Raw genomic sequence first — 13,627 nt, forward strand, 5'->3', positions numbered from 1 at the left:
GCTTTTTTTTCAAGCTACATATCCTGATTACCATTTCCCCTTTCTCTCCTCCTCCCAATTCCGTGCCATCTCCTCTCCTACCCAGACACACCCCCTTTTCTTGTCTCATTAGAAAACAGTCATCTAAGGGATTAACATTAAATAACATATAAAATGAAATGAAAACAATACACTCAAAAATGATCCCCCCAAAAAGGCACAACAAACAGGTATAGATGCAGAAGTGGAATTGTTTCTATGCTCAGGAATCCCATAGCCAATATTGTTTTAAAAGTAATCTTGGCTTAAAGTTCTCTCATAGATTAGCATCCTCATTGTGTACAGCAAAATGTAAAATTAACCTTATTCTGAAATTTAAAATATATTTTGTATTCCCAGATTAATAGTGAGACAAGAAACAAGAAAGAAGGAAAGTAGTCTACTTATTATAAATAAAGTCATCCTTGGATACATGTGTGTATCTTGGGATTTAAGAATCTAGACAGAGCAATGCTCTAACTGCCTCAGTCCTTCCTAGATGGTCACAATGTCAATCTTAGCCAGACTTCTTTACAAAATCCTCAACAATTCATCTAGCTGAGAGGGCCCAATAGAGGAGATTTAAACCCAGAATAAACCAGCAAGTTGTTCTTAGAACAGGGTTTGCTTAGTATAGGTAGGTAGTGGCTGCAAACTTGGCACACATGGTTTTCTAGGTTGTAGCTAATTGGGGAATGAAGCCCTAAAGTACTTTTTAAAAAAACTGCTGCAGTACCAATTATCTAGGATAGATCATGAAAATAATCTCAAAATGTTCCCATTTGTAGTGTGAGGAGTATTGGTGTCTTCTTTGAAATCTAGTCAAATTCTACATTGAATTCAGGAGATGCTAGATTTTTTTTGAGGTATTTTTAGTTACTGTTTTTATCTCTTTGGATGTGATGGGCTTATTTATATTTACTTTAATCATGATTTATCAATAATTTCTTTTAGATTTCCCATTCAGTGGAATATAGATTTTTAAAATGTGATGTTATGATTCTATCAATTTCTCCTTTTTTCCTTTTCCTTTTAAATCCTTTTGTTGTTGGCTTTGGTTTTTCTAGACGGGGTTTCCCTGTGTAGCCTTGGCTATGGACTTACTTTGTAGAACAGGCTGGACTTGAACTCACAAAGGTCTGCCTGCCTCTGCCTCCCAAGTGCTAAGATTATCTATCAATTTCTGAAGTATCTATCATAGTGTAACCTATTCCAGCTATAAATTGATCAATTTCCAACCTCTCATTTTTTTCTTTTGCTTAATTTGGCTAAACATTTAAAGATCTTGTTAAACTTTCCAAAGAATCAACTCTTTATTTCATTGATTCCTTGCATCAGTTTTCCGTTTGTGTTATTATTTTGATTATCTCTTTGGGGACTGTGTTTGGTTTTGCTTTGCTAAAACCTTTAGGTACATCATTAATTCATTAATTTGAGATCTCTACAATATTTTGATAGGCACTTATTGTTATAAACTTTTTCCTTATAAGTGCCTTGATTATGTTCCAAAAATTGTGATATGTTATGTGTGCACTTTCATTCAATTCTAGGACTTTTAAATTTTCCTTCTGATTTATTCATTGATTCAATTGTTATTCTTTACAGTGCTGTTTATTTTTTGAATTTATGTAATTTCTATTGTTTATATTGATGTTTATGTCCATTTGGTCAGTTGGATTAATAAGTGTGATTTTGATTTTCCTACTATATTTGTTGAAATTTGTTTTGTTTTGATCCATGTTGCAGAAAGTTCCATGGGCTACTGAGGAAAATATGCATTCTTTAGTGTTTGGAAGGAATGATCTGTAGGGATCTGAAGGGCCCATTTAATTCAGGATGCCATTTAACTTCAGAATTTCTCCCACAGTGACCATTTTGTGAAGTGAGACCAAAAATACATGTTGGAGAATAGGCACCATCTTCAACAAAGGATGCACATGGAGAAGACTGGAACTAGTTCCCTATCTTTCATCCCACACATACTCCAACTAGAAACTTATCAAAGACCTCAACATAAGACCCGGGACCCTCAATGTCGTAGAGAAGAAAATAGAGAATGCATTTGAACTTCTGGCACATGAGGACTTTTTGAACAGGAACCTTGTAACATTAAGAGTAATAATTGATGGATAAGACCACACAAACCTAAATAATTTCTGTACAGCAAAAGATATCAGCATTTAAGTAAAGATATAGTCCACAGAATGGGAAAAGCTCTACCAGCTGCACTGCTGACAAAGGATTAGTACTGAGAATATACAATATACTATAAAAAGGAAAGCAAACTAACCATCAACAAAACACAGTACTCAACTAAAGCAAATAGGTCAAGTCAGGGAACCAAACAGAGGGTTCTCAAAAGAAGAAATACAACTGGCTGAGGGATTGTTTTAAAGTTCAACATTCATAGCCATCAAGAAAACAAAAATTAAAACTTCTTTCAAATTTCATCTTTTTTTTAGTCAGAATTATTAATAGATAGAGGGAGATAGAGAGAGGATGGCACATGCTGGTATGGCTATGGGGAAAGGGGAAAACCTACCCATTATTGCTGGGAGTGAACACTGGTGTCACCAACATGGGAATTAGTGTGATCTCTCTTATAAATGTTAGGAAAAGATCAGCAACATTATCCAGCAATTCTACCCAACACATACCTAAATGACTCTATATGTTATACTACAAAAACATATTCATACATGCTCACTACTGTTCTATTAAAATAGCGAGGAGAAAGGCATGTGAAAAACCCTTTCCCCAGAGGCTTCCTGAACTGTAAATATATACATACATAAGAACAGCTTAAGTGAATTTACTGTACAGTAAGGCAAAATTACCTCTATACGATACCACAAGCTAATAAAAAGGCCCAATGCCCGATTAATTACATCTATTCGAGTCATCACCAAGGTCTTATGGACCCCTAATATTACAAAATGATTCCATTGCTTTTTTTGCTTGCCCACTAAAACTTGAGGATAATATCTTATTGCTGAAGACATTGGATACTTTAGTTATAGACCATAAATACATCAAACTTGTAATGACAAACTGGCATTGACATGGAAGCATCTTCTCTGCTGGTTATCCTTTATGGGATGAAGAGGTGCTATCTGTGTTATAGTAAGGCAAAAGTATCATCAAGCTTACTCAGTTGAGACCCTTGTGAACTATCATAAAACCAACCTTGCAAAAAGTTATGCCACTAGTGCAAAAGTTGCATAAATGTTTTAGTGGTGCCCAACAACTTTCTTATTGTATTTATAATCTGCTTCACAGTGTAGATTCAGTATTTGGAACAGTTATGAGTATCCAAAACCTGTGGCTAGCTAGAAAGGTTATAGACTCCACCAGAGAACTTAGTTCTATTATTCTTCTAAAAGGATATAGATGTAAATCAAACCCTCTTGATTTATTATTATAACTACAGATCAGTGCATCTCTCAAATGTCATCAGATGACATTTTCTGTGTCAATTAACACAGAAACCCACAACTAGATATGGTACAGAGGATAAGAGACTATGGAGTGCTCATACCTAAATGACACATCGATAGCATCTATAGCATAGCCCCTCCTTACAAAACTCAGGGAAAATTTAGAAGTATGAATCAGAAAGATTTTAAGAGCCAAAGGTGGTGAATGTCTACAAGGGGAAAAAGTGCTTTCAGAACACAGGAAGGAAATTTCACACTGAATTCACAGCAATTGTATCAGCACCATCAAAACAAGTTCAAACTAGACCTGATCGTATAATGGAGAGGGTAGGTGCTCAGGAAGCCATGGCTATCTGGAAAGTTGTTCGATGCCAGTTTCTAGGAGAGGAGGAGTCAGGTTTTTTGTTTGTTTGTTTGTTTGAAGTGTGGGACCTCTGTAAGGTTTACTTCTCATTATTGGATGGCCGCACATCCAGAAAGTATGGAGTCATCACTTACTAGACTCAGTAGTTAAAGAAAAATTGTGGAAACAAGTAAATAAAGCCTGGGGGTGTTTATCTTTAAGGAGTTGGCAGAAGGAAGTGAATATGATCAAAATACAATGTATAACACTCAATTCATCAAAGAAGAAGGGAATATAAGAGTTCACACATGTTGTGGGTGATTGTCTGGGTCAAAATATGTCTGTTGAAAAAGCCACATGGTGTAGAATAAATTCATCTGTTCCATTTTGCTCTCTGTAGTCATGGCTCAGGCCATCTAGCATAAATATTGCCACTCTTATTATATTATCAAGTCTGTCTGCGGAAGCTCATATTGGTATTTTAAATATGTGACTTTTGGGAGTAAACTTATTTATCCAGATGTATAGATCCTTGAACAGGAAATACCACTTAGTATTTCCTTTTATTGACTCAAACTGTGTAGTAGAAACACAACTGGGCATGGGACAGCTGCTGTCTACACAAGTAGGAAGAACTGAAGGAGGATGAGAAAGAAATGTTTCCTTTAAATTTGAAACATTTCTTCAAATGTGGTTTCTATTTTCACAATTAAGCAAATTAAGTCAAAATAGCTTTGACAGCCCACGCTGAGGTAGCTTCAAATTGACAAGGCGCAGGGGACAGAAGCTGCTACCAACCTCATTAACTGGGAAATCTAAAGTGCTGTTAAATTATAGATAGAGAGAGATTTACCACCAAACAGCAGCATTTCATGGCAAAACACACTCTGTCTATCAAATACCTCACTGTGCCTTGGCTAACAACATACATCTATTGATGCCATTTGAGGAAACATGTTCTTTATGAGTTGCTTTATGTATATTTGTGTTTCGCTCATACATGTTTGTAGCATGCCCAGTGCCCAAGGAGACCAGAACATTCTCTGGACTTTTAGTTAGAGATAGCTTTGAGCCATCATGTAGGTGCTAGAAATCGAACCTGGATCCTCTGGAAAAGCAGCCACACACTTATCCATCTCTGCAGGCCTGAAAATGTTTTATAGCAATTGTAGGTGTAGTAAAACATGCATTAAAAGTGGGCAGCTTTGGTGTACAAATATAGAAATGTAAGTATCTAGTCAGCACTATGAAAGACATAGTTTAGAAGCACATTCTGAAGGAATCTTTCTTTTCTAAAGCAGACAACACACAAGAAAGCAATGAAAGTATCTGGAGTCACAAAGCTTGTTCCTTCGCTTTCCTCTGTATACAGCATAAAGCAGGCTAAAGAGTGCTAACCGGACTCCCACTTGCTACAACCATAATACTAAAACCACATAGATCATCTCATGCCACAGAAGTGCACAAACCAATCACCATTAAACCAAAACCAATTGGACTCAAGTTTAAATCCAAGGGAATGCTTTCTTTCCATAGGCGGTTTTAAGAAAAGCCAGGGTCCCTCAAAACCTCTGAGCTACATAATCATCGTTGGAGAGACCTGGGAGACTTCACGCAGCAACTAGTGGGAGCAGATGTAGAGTCCTATAACCAAATATTAGATGGAGCTCAGGGAATCCTGTGGAGGAGGAGAAGGCAGGATTGGAGGAGCTAGAGGAATCAAGGATAAAATAAGAACATAGCCCACAGAAACAGCTGACCGGGACTCAAGTGGGCTAACAGATAAGCGAGCCTGTCTGGGTATGACATAAGTTCTTTGCATACATGTTTTGGTTGTGTAGCTTGGTGTTCTTGTGGGATTCCTATCAGGGAGCAAGGATGAAGGGTGGACTGTCTTGGACTTATTTTCCTGTCTTTGGGACCCCTTTCCTCCCATTGGATTGCTCCATCAAACCTTGGTTGTGAGAATATGTGCCTTGTCTTATTGTAGCTTGTTATACTGTATTTGGTTTCTGGGAAGCCTGTTATTTTCTGTGGGAGATGGAGAGAGGGCAAGTGGATCTGGGGGAAGGAGGTGGAGGATGGGGATCGACTGGGAGGAGGAGAGGGAGGGGAAACTGCAGTTGTGATTCAATATATGAGAGAAATATAAATTAAAAAGGAAAAGATAAAGAATACCAGGGGTCAGTGTAGGGCTGCAAGAACTTCTTCGGGCAATGACTAAGGATGCCAGAGATGCTGTAAACATCCTACAGTGCGAGCAACACTGGTTGACTGGATAACAAGATAATGGATGCCCAGTTCTATATGTAAAAAAGCATCCCTTCCAGAGGGATGTGCGTTGAATCTCAGAAGCACTGCTTTAGCCTTTAGGCTTATTGGTCTAACACCTTGGCTTTCTCTTGACTCATAAGTGGAAGATGGGAGATCTAGAAAACTCTTGTTTTTCCTCACTGGACTAAGATGCATTTCTCATTTGCCACAGTGCTGTTTCTATGTCCCAGACACACAAATGTGAGAGAATGGAAGATGTGCTCCCTGCAGTAACTTCATTGATGTATTTACATCATATGTATTTGCCCCTCAGCAAACTTAAATACAGTATTTCCACAGGTAGCATGCAATTTTTTTTGTGATATATTGAAGATGACATCTTCCTACTCTGTGGTCATGACTATGAAAATGATTAATTATTTGATGTCAGACAGATTGAATACACTCTATTTTCTGCAGAGTATTGCTAGTATCCTGATACCAATCTTTTCTATAATGTAGTTATTTTAAGAGTCTGAACATCAGATAAAAAGTTACTAATTTAAATAAGCGAACGAACACATACCTTTTTTGTGACATTTAAAAAAAGTTTTTAAAATTAATTACCTTTAGTTTAAATGATTACTCCAAAATTTCATTCTATTAATTCTTAAAATTACTGGTCATTATATACTGGTCATTAACAAGAGTAAGTATGCTCTTTTCAGAAAAATATATATAACAGAACTTTATAGACTTGGAGGACATTTATATTTCCTGCAGTTAAAAAAAAAAAGCGCTAACTTTTAAAGTCACAATTTTATTGATAAGTCCATTATTTCTCATTAGTTGAAGTATTCTAATTGTAGGTAAAAATGCATATTGACCACTATAAATACTTCTAGAATCTAAGGATAAATTAATAGGAAAACAGAGAATATGATTAAATAGGGTAAAAAGCTTTCTTGAACACATGCCCATGAAAATGATCACGGAGAAAAATGCAAAGAATGAAGTCACTTCACCGTGATGCATAGGTCCCTAGAGTCATTCATTGCACTGATCTGCAGATGCTCAAAAATGCTGGTTTCTAATAATGAAAAGACCCCTCTTAATGCACATTGTGCTAATACTGCCAGACAGGAGACTATCTCGCATAGCTGTTGCTGTTGGCTTATTACTCTTAATGTTCGTGGTATTAAAATTTTGAACTTCATGGACTATTTCAAGTAAAAAAAATACTTGAAAGCACTTCAGCTCAACATGTGTGCCCCATTGAAGTAGACTGACAGGTTTTTGTTTGTTTGTTTGTTATTCTGGGCAGAAAAAGAAATCTATGAAAACAATGCTGCATGTGGAATATACAAAAGAAAAAAGGAAGAAAAAAAATGAACACACCTCTATATCGACTGCCAGTGTAGTTTATTTCCTAAAAATAGAAGGGCATGATGAATTGACTAAAAGTCCACTGTGAATAAACCCATTTTTGGCAAAAAGTAAAGGCTTGATGGGTTGCGTGACTGTGATTCAGGACACTCAGCATTGGTGAGACAGACGCAAGACCAAATTGAGAAGTACAGCAGGTACCTGGCACTGGGGAACAGAATGCCTTCCCAACCATCCCTGTCTTTGTTGCGCTCCACAATTTCAAGTTTGAAGCACAGTGGGTTCCTCACAGAATATACTGAGTTGTCCCCAGGAGACGAAGGCAGCTGAGGAATGCTGCTGTTTGCCAATTTCTAACTTACTCTGGACATCTCTGTGTCCTTCTGCTGTGGAAACGCCCTTCTTCTAATGAAAATACGGGTCATCACTAGGTAGCAGCCAGCATATGACATCTAAGCAAATCCTTGAACCAAGTGTGTTGAGGGTTTTTTTAACTAAATTATAGTTATTATCATTGATGTTAAAATTGGAACATTGTGGTATGAGCATGTGGAATACTCTAATTCTGTATTAAGGAGCAGTCGTTTATATGGAGGAAGTCGGGAAGGTAATCACTCATGCAAACATATGCATACTTATCCTTGTTACAGATTGTTATTTTTATGATTTCCTTTACTGTATTACCAACTTATTCTTCAGTCAAGTACAGCTGTATTTCATGTAATCCAACCCTCTGTTTTACTTACATTCTTAATCTCTTCCTCAATATTTCATGAAACTGAATAGTATTGTCTTTAAATATTTGATGCAGCATCTCAAACTCTCATCTAGACAGACCTGGAACTTACTGCATTCCTCACGCTGGCCTTGAACTCTCAGCAGTCCTTCTGTTTCAATCTCCCCAGTGCCAGGATATAGGTGTGAGCTCCACACAAAGTTCTGAATATTATATATATCAATTCATGGGCAGGATATTAAACATAGAAACTTTTCTTATTTTTATTTTGTTTTGTTTTGTTTTAGCAGACAGTGTCAGTCCCTTTATGCAGCCTTCATTGTCTTAGAATTCACATTTTTTTCTTTCTGTTTTCTTTCTTTTTTTTCTTAGATGTCTTGACTATTATGTATACAGTGTTCTTCCTGCATGTACATACACCTGCACGCCAGAAGAAAGCATCAGATCTCATTATAAATGGTTGTGAGACACCATGTGGTGGCTGGGAATTGAACTCAGGACCTCTGGAGGAGCATTCAATGCCCTTAACATCTGAGCCATCTCTTCAGCCCTTTTTATTTTTAGAAATCCTGTGGTGTGTTTGTACTATAGCTGAGAAAATTTTTAAAGAGGTAAATTTATAATTTTAGTTATCTTATAGTACTGAGTACTTTAAACATTTGAGAACCCAGTAGGCTTCACTACTGTAGGTATAAATCCACTGATGAGTCAGAGGGTAATGAGACCCATAATTCATCACTATGTCCACATTTGACCCCAGAAAAGCAATTTACCCAATAGCTTCAGGTCAATGATATATACATATTCATCAAGAGCAAATGTAGTTCCTATAAGATTAAACTATCTTCTCCAGGCAACTTTGCTCTCCTGTGTTTTTCATTTATGTATTTGCTGAAATTAATGTCATCAATAGTGCTACGGTGCTTATTGTCAGCTCACACTAATGAGCTTAAACCTACAGTTCTTGCTTAAAAACATAATAGTATAGAGCTACAAAATCAAATCCTCTTTCCTTACTGCTCTTTGTGTGCTTCTCAGTAAGATTACTTAGATATGCTCATATATTCTTGAATTTTTCTATTTCATCGTAATCTGTATACTAATTCTGGATGTCATCTGCAGTATTTATGTACTATTTTAGTATCCTAAGTGCTACTTAATGAAAAAGAGTGTAATCCCACTAATGATACACTAAGAGTAAACAGAAGGTTTGTAAGTGCCAGTGGGTACCAAGGGATGGTAGTAGTGGATCCGGGTTCCTATTTCCATTGAACTTGAAAATTCAGTCAGTCCTATTCAGAGCATCCTTTTCAGGCACACTGGAATTTTAAGATGAGCTACTCTGCCATCTGATTAATTATTTTAGCTCATACAGCATTAAAGTGCAAATCATTTTCACGCATTTATATTCCTGTTTCAATCATGTAGTGTTGATTGTGATTTCTATGCTATTTTGTTTCAGAACAGGAGGTTTATAATCAAGTAAATGATCAACTCATTTCTCTTTGCAGACCTCACAAAGTCATCAATAAGTCCCTATGGTCAGGCACCTCTCAGCTGCTAATGGAAAGCAATTGGTGTGCAAATCAGACCTCCATCAACTCACATCAACATCTCAAACATATGCCGCTTTTATGTTCCAAAAATACTTTTCCTTTACAGTTTAGGGGAGACTTGATAGACTCAGTTTCACATAATGGTCCATCTGTAGCAATTCTTTGTCCCTGCACATTTTGAAAGTGCTCTGAGAAGTAAATATGTCACCACAACATACATAAACCTATGCAGGACTTTAATGACTTCAGAAGGTGATGGCATCATTAAAGTAGCAAGGATGCAAAAGCAACACACTATAAATTAGGAGAGTGAATTCCACAGGTGACTGTTGCAGAGCAGAACAAGAAAAGGATCGGGTGTGTCATTCCTCCATATATTGTGACAAGTCACTGCAACAACTCAGAGCTAAGAGCTAGTTTCAGAGAATATCCATGGCATTTGTCTTTTTCAATACATGGAATCAAACAATTTTAACATTATATTATACAGAAGAACGTGCATCTGTGTTTGTTGTTTGCTTCCTACTTGGGACCAATATAGCACTACAAATTAATTTATTTAATAAAATTATTTTAAATGTGGAATAAATCATCAAGGCTGCCAGGGGTTGTTGAAAATGTAGTTTACTTTTCTCTACAATGAAAACATATGATACATTTAATGTCCAGTTTTAAACGGGGCTAGCTATCAAATTCACAGTTAATTTTAAAGCATCTGTTCCTTTTCTGTGTGTCTGTGGAAGATGTATAGGTCAGCACAGAACTAAGAAACCATCCATGTTTAATCACCAACAATAACAGTTCTGTGAAGTGTTGGGAGAGATGGGACCTGGGCATTGTGAAAAACAGCCTAATGTGGTTCACAGACTCTTGTACTACTAGGAAAAATGGGTAAGAAGAGGAAAAATAAACCATATTCTAATCATCTACCATGTAAGTAAATATTTGAAGTATCTGTTAAAAACCGGGGCATGTCAGTATAGAAAAAAAAGCTTCATTGAACTCTCTTGCTTAATAACTTTGTCAGCATCAATAAGGAACATTGGCTTAATTTTAAAGTACAATCAAACTGACCATCATGTAATGTGTGTAAAAGAGAGTAAAATGAGAATTTAGGAGAAAAAAACATTATTACTTAAATTTTAAGCATTCATGTTTCAATACAATGATACTTTCCCCCTTCTTAATATGACCATGGATTTTAAACTATTTCCTTTTGACTTTTATAAAGAATTTGATTTTTAACTACACTCTCTTCCAGGCTTGAAAGATATGTGATTTGTTATTGTTATGCTGACTTTTCCAAAATTATTTTAAAAGTTGATATCTAAAACTGCCTTAGTAATTGTTAAAATTAGCGTATAGTGAAGAAAACAATATTAGTAATGAGTCACAACAGTACAATAAACTGACATGTCACATATTTACATTTATATATAAAGAGTGTCACTATTAAGAACTTTCATTTTGTGTAATATAAAATATGAGAATTTAAATATGTCAGAATTGGTGATGAGAACTCTGGAACACTGGTAACAATTTTGTTCTTGTCGAACAACATGAAACTTATATTCCAGTTTAGAAGTGAAAGGTAGATGTTTGGAAACTTTCACAACGCAGAGGTTGATTTTGATAGGAGTAATAACACACATATTGCTAACAGAAGGGGCGCTGTGAAAATTAGTGATGCCCGTCTTTCCAGAAGCTCATTTCTGTCCTTACTCTCCATAAACTGGCCATTCTGTAATGCTGAGTTGAGCTGATGTGTCCCAGCATAGCAGAACACTGCCGTTTTAGTTACTTGGTGTCAGACTCCTTACTTTTGCTTTGCTTGTCACCTAAATATTATCTTTAATTACACAAATTAAAAACTCTATACCCATATTTTCCTCAGAGTATAACCTTTTAATTGATCTACATGCCCAGCTCTTCACGGAAAGGCTAGAGAGTCATTAATTCACAATATTTTCTAAAGAATTGAATTCTGGTAAATGTATATTGCTAAAGAAATTTGAAAGTTCAGAAAAATCAAAACTACCATTTACTGCAATCCGTATGTACACACAAAAGTGGATTATTAAAACATTTCTGTAAAATGTGTTTTAGACACTGTTAGGGGCTGGCACTGCTTAAAGGAGTGGCATCTGTACAGATCACTGGGCTCAGACTCTAGTGTTTTTGACACAGTGCCCTGGGGAGGCTAGAAAGCTGTGTTCCTCATAGTCTGCAGGTGTGTTGCTGGGCTCAGGAGCAACCTAGACACCCTTCAGTTGATTGGTACCCAGCATCAGGATAATAGTGAAACTACTGCTATTATAATTTTAGATAAAATAAATGATGTGTTACCTGGATGACAGGTGAATAGACCATCTTTAAGCCTATTTCTGAATACAACTAATGAACACAACATGTTTTCCATCATTACTGGAGATGAGCAGGAATTATACTGGAAGGAAGAAATGACTCCTTGAAACAAATGAGGAAGACCAACTCTACAATAGGAAAGTACACTTCGGGAGCAGAAAAAAACTTCATTCACAACAGGCAAATGAGCTGAAGTAATGTGTGAATCCATTGGTAAGCACATTAAATTTTGCTTCTTCTGTCACTAGAGACAGAATGCATGGTACCACTAGGTGACAATGCTGTTTCTTTCTCTTACTGTCTTCAACTATGGACCCTCTTGCTTTTCTCTAACTCCATTCCAAACTCACTGAGTCAGGAAAAAGTCACTCTGTTCTGAGTAAATTCTCATTTCTCTCTGTCAATAACTTGTTCAGCCATCTCAGACAAGTCACTGAACTTTCTCTGTTTATGTTTCCTCAGCTGGAAATCTGGGAGAATCATATTGACCTGTCCTGTGCAGTTAATGAAGGAAGCACCTGGCAGAAAACAGCAGCATCCAGGCTAAAGACAAGATGCACAGAAAAAAGGGCCTTCCACCCTCATCAAAAGGCTGGAAGGAAAAACACCACCTTTCCCCTTAGCTTGGCACACAGTTAGGCCATGTGTCCCAAACTGATTCTCTGGCAATGAAATCAACCACTTTTACTACTTGTTAATCAAAACCACTTCTCTCCTCAAAGGTTTTGACCACCCAGAATAAAACTTCCAGCTGAAGAAAAATTGACTTTTTTATATTATTATTGATAAAGACTTAAGAGTTTTAGTTTATAGTACAGCCACTTTGGAAATCTATCTGGTGCTATCTCCGAAAAATGGGAATAGGGCTTCCTCAAGACCCAGCTATTCCACTCCTTGGAATATACCCAGAAGATGCTCCAGCACACAACAAGAAAATTTGCTCAACCATGTTCATAGCAGCCTTATTCATAATAGCCAGAACATGGAAACAGCCTAAGTGTCCCTCAGTAGAAGAGTGGATAAAGAAACTGTGGTACATATACACTATGGAATACTACTCAGCTATTAAAAACAAGGAATTCCCGAAATTTGTGGACAAATGGATTGAGCTAGAAATGATCATAATGAGTGAGTTAACCCAGAAGCAGAAAGAATCAAATGGTATATACTCACTTATATCTGCATACTAGCCCAAGGGGCATGTCCCACAAAAGCCTTCACTTACCAGGAAACTGGGACAGAGGGGAAGGCATCCTATTGGGACTCTAAATGGGACGCATGGGAGAACAGCAAAATAAAAGGATACAGAGGGTCCTAGAAATCTACAAGTAGAACAATATGATAGGCAGATTTGGGCCCAGGGGTCCCGCTCAAACTAAGGCACCAGCCAAGGACAATACAGGAGGTAAACTTCAAACCCCTTTCCAGATCTAGCCAATGGTCAGAATATTCTCCACAGTTGAGTGGAGAGTGTGATACCAACTTTCTCACGTACTCTGGTGCCTCACATTTGACCATGTCCCCTGGAGGGGGA

General features: G+C 36.9%; 1 protein-coding gene across 2 annotated transcripts in view; it reads right to left on the reverse strand.

Moving 5' to 3' along the window:
• Grid2 (glutamate ionotropic receptor delta type subunit 2) overlaps nt 1-13,627 on the reverse strand; it is a 1,403,143-nt gene that overhangs the window by 774,476 nt on the left and 615,040 nt on the right. The window lies entirely within an intron of this gene.

The sequence above is a fragment of the Acomys russatus genome, chromosome 10, assembly GCF_903995435.1.
Source record: "Acomys russatus chromosome 10, mAcoRus1.1, whole genome shotgun sequence".
NCBI classification, from domain to species: domain Eukaryota; kingdom Metazoa; phylum Chordata; class Mammalia; order Rodentia; family Muridae; genus Acomys; species Acomys russatus.